This window comes from Vulpes vulpes, unplaced genomic scaffold, assembly GCF_048418805.1.
Source record: "Vulpes vulpes isolate BD-2025 unplaced genomic scaffold, VulVul3 u000000849, whole genome shotgun sequence".
NCBI classification, from domain to species: Eukaryota; Metazoa; Chordata; class Mammalia; order Carnivora; family Canidae; genus Vulpes; species Vulpes vulpes.
This window is the reverse complement of record NW_027325908.1, coordinates 5,313-15,689: the sequence shown is the minus strand read 5'-3', so window position 1 is coordinate 15,689 and position 10,377 is coordinate 5,313. Positions and strand designations below refer to the sequence as shown.

The following is a 10,377-nucleotide window of genomic DNA, read 5'->3' as shown; positions in this document are numbered from 1 at the left end:
GGTCTTGATCCTAGGATCCTGGGATCGAGTTCTGCATCGGGCTGCCTGGGAGGAGCCTGTTTCTCCCTCTGCCTCTGTCTCTGCCTCTGTCTCTGTGTCTCTTGTGAATAAATAGATAAATAATCTTAAAAAAAATAATAGAATCTTTAGAAAAATGACTCGAGGTGGGACAGTTTGCCACCTTGCTGCTCAAAGTGTGGTCCCTACCCCAGCAGCACTGGGGTCCCATGAGCATGTTGGAAATGCAGAGCCACAGAGTATTTAACAAGACTCTCCTGGAACGTACGTGTACCTTACGGGTTGACGAGTGTTCTGCTACAGGACTTGATGACTGAGGGAGAGAGACGGGAGCAGCAGCAAACATAGTTTTTAGGATCTCAGCTCTCACTAGCAATATACGCAACCCAATCTCTCACCGCTCTTCTCTCACCTTTACCTTCTGAACCTCTGAGGAGAGTCTGCCAAGCAGTTTCCACAATCTTCTGGTGGTCAGACAGAGAAAAGGAGGGTGCCCAGAACACAGGAGGCAAGGTTTCGTTTTTTCTTTTTAAGTTGTTAGTGACTCAGAGCCTCCAAGAACTGTGGCTGGGATAATAAAAAAGCTTTAATGCTCCTGGAGAGAGATGAAGGAAGAAGTGTGGAGCTGTCACACTGCGTTTCTTTGACACGTGTTGGTGTTGATCCAAGCCTGAAAGCCCAGGATGTTACGCGTGGTGGTCAAGGCAATGCATGGGCCCACAGAGCGCCTGCCCCCAGCCTCTCATCCCGAATGTATTCAGGATCCTGGGACTAAAGTAGCAGGGCTTATGTGCTGGAGAGCAAGTTTCATGTCCCGCTAGATTAGATCTGTAATACTAGTGAGACTCAGAACCCAGAACGGGGCTTCACAAGTTGCCTGCCATTATTTAGCACCCACTGTGTGCCAGCTAATCCCTTCGTTTTCTGTTTTGGTCTTTGCACAATCCCAAAGGGAAAATGTTATCTATCATGTTTTTCACCTGAAGAAATCCAGGCTGCCAAGGATCACCGCCCAATATCTTCAGCTTTCTTCCTCTTCCTCCTCTCACAGAATTAAGGGGACCCTTACTCTTGGCTGGTTGTTTTACATCTTGGTTATCGGTGGATCCTTATTCCCATCCACCATGTGAGGACGTGGGTCAGGGTTTATGATCTCCACTTAACAGATGGGAAAACTGAGCTTCAGAAAGAGATTTGAGCTAAGTAGACGCGGAAACAGACTCAGGTGCGTATGGCATGGCGGGGGGGGGGGGGTGGGGGGGGGTGGGGGGGGTGGGGGGAGGGGGGCGCTGCATTGGCACGCACTGATTTAAGAAGCTGGAAAACATGCTCCCAAGAGCAGAATGTTGGGAGTCTGGCCCATTGTTTAAGATCCAAAGTGGGGGGCACCTGGATGGCACAGTCAGCTGCATCCAACTGTTGGTTTCTGCTCAGGTCCTGACCTCAGGATCATGAGATGAAGCCCCACAGCGGGGTGAGTCTTCAGCCAGGAGTCTGCTTAGATTTCTCTCGCCGTCTGCCCCTCCCCTCCCCTGCCCTCCCCTCCCTTCCCTTCCCTTCCCTTCCAACAAATCAATAAATAAATCTTTTTGTTTTTTAAATTTTTATTTATTTATGATAGTCACACACATACACACACACACACACAGAGGCAGAGCCATAGGCAGAGGGAGAAGCAAGCTCCATGCACCGGGAGCCCGACGTGGAATTCGATCTCGGGTCTCCAGGATCACGCCCTGGGCCAAAGGCAGGTGCTAAACCACTGCGCCACCCAGGGATCCCTTTTGTAAACAAACCTTTCATTTACTTAATTAAAGCCTTTCCCATCTTAGTCCTGACCATACATAAAGTTCCTTTCCCTTATTATCTCTAGTAGCTTTACTTATATATATTAGGATGCTTAACTCTTAGAAATTTTTAATTTCCAGTGAAAACTAAGAAGCAAGCCACTCTGAACCATCTCAGCATTTTGTGGCTTGGCAGATTTATCCTTTTATAATTTCTAGAAACAGGGATCCCTGGGTGGCGCAGCGGTTTAGCGCCTGCCTTTGGCCCAGGGCGTGATCCTGGAGACCCGGGATTGAGTCCCACGTCGGGCTCCCGGTGCATGGAGCCTGCTTCTCCCTCTGCCTATGTCTCTGCCTCTCTCTCTCTCTCTCTCTCTCTGTGTGACTATCATAAATAAATAAAAATTAAAAAAAATATAATTTCTAGAAACACATGCTTTCTCATGTAAAATTTCTTACTGTGGCACTAAACACGTTTATTAATAGATCCAAATATATTTAATTCCTCTATTTAAGAAAAAAAGCAAAAAGCGGATAAGCCACTTTTTTTGTTCAGTAATCGATGTTTCAATGTTTCATTTATTATCTTATTTGGATGTGATCCGGATCTAACGAAAGTAACTCATCTCTTAGCTTAGCTTAGCAAAACTTTAAGGTTTCAGGCTGAGTCAGTTCGTTTGAGCGTCCGCCTTCAGCTCAGGTCATGATCCCAGGGTCCTGGGATCAGGCCTGAGTCAGGCTCCCTGCCCAGCAGAGTCCGATTCTCCCTCTCCCTCTGCCCCCTGCTCATACTCTCTCACACACACACTCTATCTCAAATAAATAAATAGAATCGTAAAAATAATAATAATAATAATAATAATAATAATAATAATAATTCGCCTAGGAGTGCTTGGCTGGCTTAGTTGGTAGAGCATGCAAGTCTTGATCTCTGGGGTCGTGGGTTCCAGCCCCACATTGGGTGTGGAGATTACTTAAACAATAGAGCTGAAACATTCCATTGTATGTACACAAAAAACAGTTCATCTAAAAACTTCTTATCTATCCTATTCGTATGTATTTGATTTACTTGTTTTGTTAAATTATATTCAGACTACCCACAAAACTTCACGAGACAGGAGACAAAATCTGCCTCACGCCGAGGTATTTTCTGAGATTCTTTTTAAAAAGATTTTATTGATTTTAAATATTCTCTTTATTCATGAGAAACACGGAGAGAGGTAGAGACCCAAGAAGAGGGAGAAGCAAGCTCCCTGCAGAGAGCCCTTTGTGGACCTTGATCCCAGGACTCTGGGATCAGGCCCTAGCTTCATGAGGGCAGACACTCAACCCCTGAACCGCGCAGACGTGTTAAGGGTTTTAAGGGGGCAGGCCTGGGTGGCTCAGCGGTTTAGCGCCGTCTTCAGCCCCGGACGTGATCCTGGGGATCCAAGATCGGGTCCCACGTCAGGCTCCCTGCATGGAGTCTGCTTCTCCGTCTGTGTGAGTCTGTGCCTCTCTCTCTCTCTCTCTCTCTCCCTTCTCTCTCTCTCTCTCGGATTTTCATAAGTAAATGAAAGCTTAAGAAAAGAAAAGAAAAAAAAGATACAAATAAAACTTAAAAACAGCTTTAGGGAAATGAACAATTTAAACCAGAAAGAGAAAAGCACGAGTACAACTGTCAGTGTGCTCACAAGTTGTGAAACTACGCCAGGAATTAGCAAAGATGGAGAAAAAAAAAAAAACAAGAAATCAACTCGGTTCAAGTATCTATCTGAGCTTTCCCCAACTCTCCCCAAGAACAGCAAAGAGCCTCCCCAAGCGCTGCTCCAGACAACTCCTTGTCTCTCTTTCACAATCGAGTGTTTCCCCCGAGGGGGTGCACCGTTCCTGGAGGTACTGCAATACCAGGTCGATGCGCGGAGTGGACGGAGCAAGCTCCTATTCCATCTCCCTGCTCCAAAAATCCATTTAATATATTGTCCTCGGATAGAGGACGTATCAGATATTAAACTGATAAGAACAGATACTACACTTGATCTTAGCCAAAAGGCCGAGAAGCGATGCCGCCACGCACGCCCCCGCGCATGCCCTCCCGACCACGTCCACCTTTCACTCACGGTGACTCGGCTCCCGCTCCGGCCACGTCTCGCTCCCCCGCTTCTCCCACCGTGGCACGGGCGGCACTAGCCGCTAGGCTCTCGTGCGGCTTTGTAAAGTCTCTTCCTTTTAAAAGACAAACGATGCGTCCGTCGTCGCGTCGTCGCCGGCCCCGCAAGGCCCTTCCTAATTTGAATGGCCCGCCCCTCCGCGCGCGGAGCCCTAGAGGCGCGGCGGGCGGCGGAACCTGGCTGCAGGCCAGGCGCCCTCGGCCTCTCGCTGTGGCCCGCCTAGGGGGGCGCCCGGGAACCGGGCGTGGGGCTGGCGCCGGGGGCTGGCGCTGAGTCGTCCCAGGGCCCAGGAGGCTCCTCACGTCGTCACTGCGGGACCCTCCAGGCTGGCTGGGGCCAGGGCGTGGGGAACCACAGCACGGCGTCACTTGACATTTAGCCTTTTAGCCTCATCGGGGTCCTGTGCTCAAGTCCCACTCGCACGTGGAGCCTACTTAAATAAATACAATATTTAAAAAAATGATTTCTCGGGGCACGTGGGTGGCTCAGTCGCTTTCGCGTCTTCCTTTGGCTCAGGTCATGATCCTGGAGTCTTGGGACTGAGCCCGGCGTTGGTCTCCCTGCCCAGTGGGGAGTTTGCTTCTCTCTCTCTCTCTCTCTCTCTCTCTCTGCTACTCCCCCTGCTTGTGTTCTCTCTTTTTCTGTGTCAAATAAATGAGTGAAATCTTTTAAAAAATGATTTCGGGGCAGCCCGGGTGGCTCAGCTGTTTAGCACCGACTTTAGCCCAGGGCGTGATCCTGGACACCCAGGATCGAGTCCCACGTCAGGCTCCCTGCATGGAGCCTGCTTCTCCCTCTGTCTGTCTCTGCCTCTCTCTTTCTCTGTCTCTCTCTCTCATGATTAAATAAAGAAAATCTTTAAAAAAATAAAAATAAAAAATGATTTCCCCTTCTAGTTCACACACCAGCTTCTCGTGTGTTTGGTTAATGTGGGTCTCCCTTAGCCGGCTCACATCAATGGGCACAGACCAAAGTGCCTGCAAAGTTAGAGCAACAACAAGTGTGACGGTCAGGCCCTTTCCAAGTGTCCAAGTTGCTATCGCTTCAAGGGAGTCGGGAATGATAAGCCAGGGGCAGAGACTTGAAGAGTACAGCTAGCTTTCTCAGCCAGTGCGTGTTCCCCACGGCCTCGCCCAACCGTCTTGTTATCAAACTCTTGCATCCTATGCAGTGGTGTCTTCATAAGCCAGGTTGTTCATCTTTCCATGTGCTTCACATCCACTATTATTTGCTGTGAACTGAGTGTTCATATTCTTTGCTCACTGTCCTTAGAATTGTTGATTTTTTTGCATTTCTATCTCTGGCGCACTTGGTATTTGTCCTAGTATATAAGTTCCAGTATTAATCTGACTTTATTTTTCTGGATGGCTACCCAGTGGTTCCTGCATCATATATGGAAGAGCCCATCTAATCATCATCTTCAGATGCCACCTTTATCATACCAAAAAGTCCTCATATATATTTAGATCTATTTCTGGATCTCCCTTTCTTTCCTATTTTTCTTTCGTTTATTTTATATTTAGTTTTTATTTACTTATTCATGACATGGGGGTGGGGGAGAGAGAGAGAGAGAGAGAGGCAGGCTCCATGCAGGGAGCCGGTTGTGGGACTCGATCCCGGGACTCCAGGATCAGGCCCTGGGCTGAAGGTGGCGCTAAACCGCTGAGCCACCGGGCTGCCCTGAAAACCTGTTTTTAAATTTGTTGATTCAGAGGCACCTTGGTGGCGCAGTCAGTTAAATATCTAGCTTTTGCTTTCGGCTTAGGTCCTGATCTCAGGGCCCTGGGATCAAGCCCCACATCAGGCTCCGTGCTCAGCTTGGAGTCTGTTTGAGATTCTCTCTCCTCTCTCTGCCCCTCCTGCTCATGCTCTCTGTCCCTCTGTCCCTCTCTTCCTCTCTCCCTTTCTCCCTCTCTCAAATAAATAAATCTTTCAACAAAATAATAACATAAAATGAAATTTTTGATCCACCCAATTCTTCGGTGTAACACCTGCTCTGCACCTGTCACTGTGTGGGCCCGGGATCACAGAGGTGAACGTGACCTTGTCCTTGGTCACAAGGGGCATCTGCCATGCTCATGCTCTTCCATTCCTCTCTGCCGCCATTCAGCCACATCCACTCCTCACACAGCTGTTGGGGAAGCCTATGCACAACCAGAGAACATCTGTTGGTGCCACGGTTGCCGACTCCAGGGGCTCCTGTGCTCAGTCCTCGGGTCTGAGAGGGCATTGGGTCCCCACCAGCCGAGGAGGACAGCACCCTCAAGTCCAGGCCCCATTGCATATGTGTTGACTGGTCCTGTGGCAGCCCTGCCTTCAAGCCAGTGTCTACACTGTCCCCTTGCACGGCTCCATCAGCTTCTTTCCATCACCCCAGCTTTCATAACTAGTGGAAGAGACCTGGCTGGAGAGACTAGTGAAAGATACCTTGTTTCAAAGGTAGCTAAAAAAAAAAAAAAAAAAAAAAAAAAAAAAGATTTTATTTGAGAGAGAGAGAGAGAGAGAGAGAGAGCATGAATGGAGGGGGAGGGGCAGAGGGAGAAGCACTCCCTGCTGAGTGGGAACCTCAAAGTCGGGGCTCCTTCCCAGGATCCTGGGATCAGGACCTGAGCCAAAGGCAGACACCTAACCAAATGGGATCACCTAGGCACCCCTTGCCTTGAGCCATTTTTGTTTGTTGTTTAAGATTTTATTGATTTCTTCATGAGAGACCCAGAGAGAGAGGCAGAGACATAGGCAGAGGGAGAAGCAGGCTTCATTAAGGGAGACCGATGCAGGACCTGATCCTGGGACCCCAGGATCCCGTCCTGGGCTGAAGGCAGACACTTAACTGCTGAGCCACCCAAGCGTCCCCCAAATAAAAATCTTTAAAAAAAATGGGGCACCTGGTGGCTCAGTGGTTGAAAGTCTGCCCTTGGATGATGTTGTGATTCTGGGGTTCTGAGATCAAGTCCCACATCAGGCTCCCCACAGGGAGTCTGCTCCTCCCTCTGCCAATGTCTCTGTGTCTTGCATGAAGAAATAAATAAAATCTTTAAACATTTTATTTTATTTATTTTATTAAAATTGTATTTGTTTATTCATGAGACACACACTCACACAGAGAGGCAGAGACACAGGCAGAGGGAGAAGCAGGCTCCCTGCAAGGAACCCAACGTGAGATTTGCTCCTGGATCCCAGGATCACGCCCTGAGCCGAAAGGAGACACTGGGCCGCTGACGCCAATTATTCAGGCGTCCCACAAATAATTTTGAAAAAATGACTTGAGGTGGGACAGTTTGCCACCTTGCTGCTCAAAGTGTGGTCCCTACCCCAGCAGCACTGGGGTCCCATGAGCATGTTGGAAATGCAGAGCCACAGGCTATTTAACAAGACTCTCCTGGAACACACGTGTACCTTACGGGTTGACGAGTGTTCTGCTACAGGACTTGATAACTGGGGGAGAAAGACGGGAGAGGCAGCAAACAGTTTTCAGGATCTCAGCTCTCACTACCGATATACACAACCCAATTCCTCACTATTTTTTTCTCACCCTTACCTTCTAAACCTCTGAGGAGAGTCTGCAAAGCAGTTTCTGGAATCTTCTGGCGGTTAGACAGAGAAAAGGAGGGTGCCCGTAATACATGAGCTAAATTGTTGTATTTATTTCTTTTTCAAAGATTTTATTATTTATTTATTTATTTATTTATTTATTTATTTATTTATGAGAGACACAGAGAGAGGCAGAGACATAGGCAGAGGGAGAAGCAGGTTCCCTGAAGGGACTCTGATGCAGGACTTGATCCCAGGACCCTGGGATCACAACCTGAGCCAAAGGCAGATGCTCAACTGTTGAGCCAACATGTGCCCCCAAATACCACATGTCTATAGCACATACACAGAAGTACATGAAATATGTAAACAGAGACCTTATGACTTGCATTTAAAAATTATTGCCCCCCCCAAAAAAAAATTATTGCCATGGGGCGCTGCAGTGGCTCCATCAGTTAAGCATTCAACTCTTGATTTTAGCTCAGGACACGATCTCATGATCTCAGCATCATGGGATCAGCCCCGAGTCCGGCTCTGTGTTTGGCAGGGAGTCTGCTTGTCTCTCTCTGCTCCTCCCTGGTTGTGTTCCTCTCTCTCCCTCTCTGATAGATAGATAGATAGATAGATAGATAGATAGATAGATAGATAGATAGGTTTTAAAAATGATTGCCATGGGGGTGCCTGTCCTGCTCAGTTGGCAGAGCATGAGACTCTTGATCTTAGGGTCATTTTTTCAAGTTCCAGATTGGGGGTAGTGTTTAATTTAGAAAAAATATATCAAGCTGGGCAGAGTAAAGAAAAAAAGAAAAGAAAAGAAAAGAAAAACCATTACCATGAATTAGATACAACAGTACAAACTCATAACTTATAAAAGTCAGATCAGAATGGTTTTTCTGGTAAACAGGACTTTTTCTATTAATTTTTGTGGGGAAGACATTGAAGATTTTTATTTGTCCTTGACAAAGTTCCAAATGACCTTTCCTCCTTTTTTTTTTTTTCTTCTGATAAGAATTACCTCTCTGAAGTTTGCACATCAGGAAGATTGTCTACCCTAGTAGAACATTTATGTCTCAAAGGCACAGGGAGAAAGAAATGCAAGCTCCTACATACTTTCAAGATAAATAGGGGAGGCAGGGGAATTGATAAAAAGATTAGATGAACTTTTTTTTTTTTTTTTTTTTAGATGAACTTTGAATAACAATTCTGGAGCCATCCAGCAAGTAGGCTTTGATTTGTAAGATTTGTAAAGCAAGGACAGCTATCTTTTTTTTTTTAAGAGTTCATTTATATATTCATGAGATACACACAGAGACACAGGCAAAGAGCGAAGCAGGCTCCATGCAGGGAGCCCGATGTGGGACTGGATCCCAGTACTCCAGGATTACGCCCCGGTCTGAAGGCCGGCGCCCAAACGTTAAGCCGCTCAGGTGTCCCAGGGACAGCTATTTTTAATTCCTTAAAGAATGGGTGGCCACCTAAGTGATATCAACGGTTGCAAGGTTTCTCTTCCTTCTAGATATGTATGTATGTATGTATTTAAAGATTTCATTTATTTATTCATGAGCAACACAGGCAGAGACATAGGCAGAAGGAGAAGCAGGCTCCATGCAGGAAGCCCGATGTGGGACTCGATTCTGGAACTCTTGGATCACGCCCTGAGCCAAAGACAGACACTCAACTTCTGAGCCACCCAGATGTCCCCCCCTAGGTACTTAGCTTAGGGGAGAACGTCGTACAAAAATTCCTATCAGGCTTTGAATATTGGCTTCCACTTGGCCAAATTTGTGATCATGGTGTTATTGAATCCTTTCAACTATCTTGTCAGGTTTCAGCCAGGACAAATAGTGACTATTTCTGACCGTACTGCACAAACCCATTAATTTAATTGTAGTTTCCCCTTAGCTATTTAAGGGAGTAACGTTGCAGTTCAGAGAAAATCCCTCAGAATCCCATCAACATGGTGGGAGGGCCTCTTCCGAGGGTAAACGTAGGGGCATTTGAGTTGATATTACAGAATTTGTAAAGGGCGTTTGAGGACAACCTCTTGCAGGGTCCCAGTTGATTACAACTGAGACATCAATCCTTGGGTCTGTGTTTTGATGGTGGAGCCCTAGGAGAAGGGTGCAATGTGGGAGGATAAGGTGTTCTTTTAGATGCCTGGCCTTAGGGACGCCTGGGTGGCTCAGTGGTTGAGCGTCTGCCTTCGCTCGGGGTGTGATCCTGGAATCCTGGGATGGAGTCCCACATCGGACTCTGCATGGAGCCTGCTTCTCCCTCTGCCTGTATCTCTGCCTCTGTATGTGTGTGTGTGTGTGTGTGTGTGTGTGTGTGTGTGTGTGTGTCTTTCATGAATAAATAAGATCTTTAAAAATAATTTTAAAAAAATAGACGCCTGGCCTTGGAGCTGCTGTAGCTATAAAGTGAATAGCGTGGTGGGTCTTGGTTTACAATCCTGTCCAAAGTTCTTTCAGAATGTTCAACTATTGTCACGAGTTCAGTCAGACTTGTGCCCTCCCATCTTCTCTTCTGCCTTTCTGGCCTCCACTAATCTGGAGATAATCCACTTACAAACAGGGCAGCTAGAGCAGGTTCAGTGACCTGAGGATGAGAGCTTCCAAACCAGCTTTAAAGTCTCCCAGCTTTATTTATTTTCAATATTTTTAAAGGTTTTGTATTTATTTATTCATGAGAGACACAGTGAAAGAGAGAGGCAGAGACACAGGCAGACGGAGAAGCAGGCTCCTCGCAGCGGGCCTGACACGGGACTGGATTCCAGGACCCCGGAATCTCGCCCAGAGCCGGAGGCAGACAGATGCGCAACCACTGAGCCACCCAGGGGTCCCTAGATTGATTTTATTTATTTATTTATTTATTTAAAATATTTTATTTAT

The 10,377-nt window shown here is 47.0% G+C and overlaps 1 non-coding gene across 1 annotated transcript; it reads right to left on the bottom strand.

The window, feature by feature from the left end:
• Window positions 1-3,658: 3,658 nt before the first annotated feature.
• Window positions 3,659-3,849, bottom strand: LOC140597646 (U2 spliceosomal RNA). Its single transcript, XR_011999464.1, has one exon. It is a non-coding gene; the product is annotated as a U2 spliceosomal RNA (small nuclear RNA).
• Window positions 3,850-10,377: the final 6,528 nt, after the last annotated feature.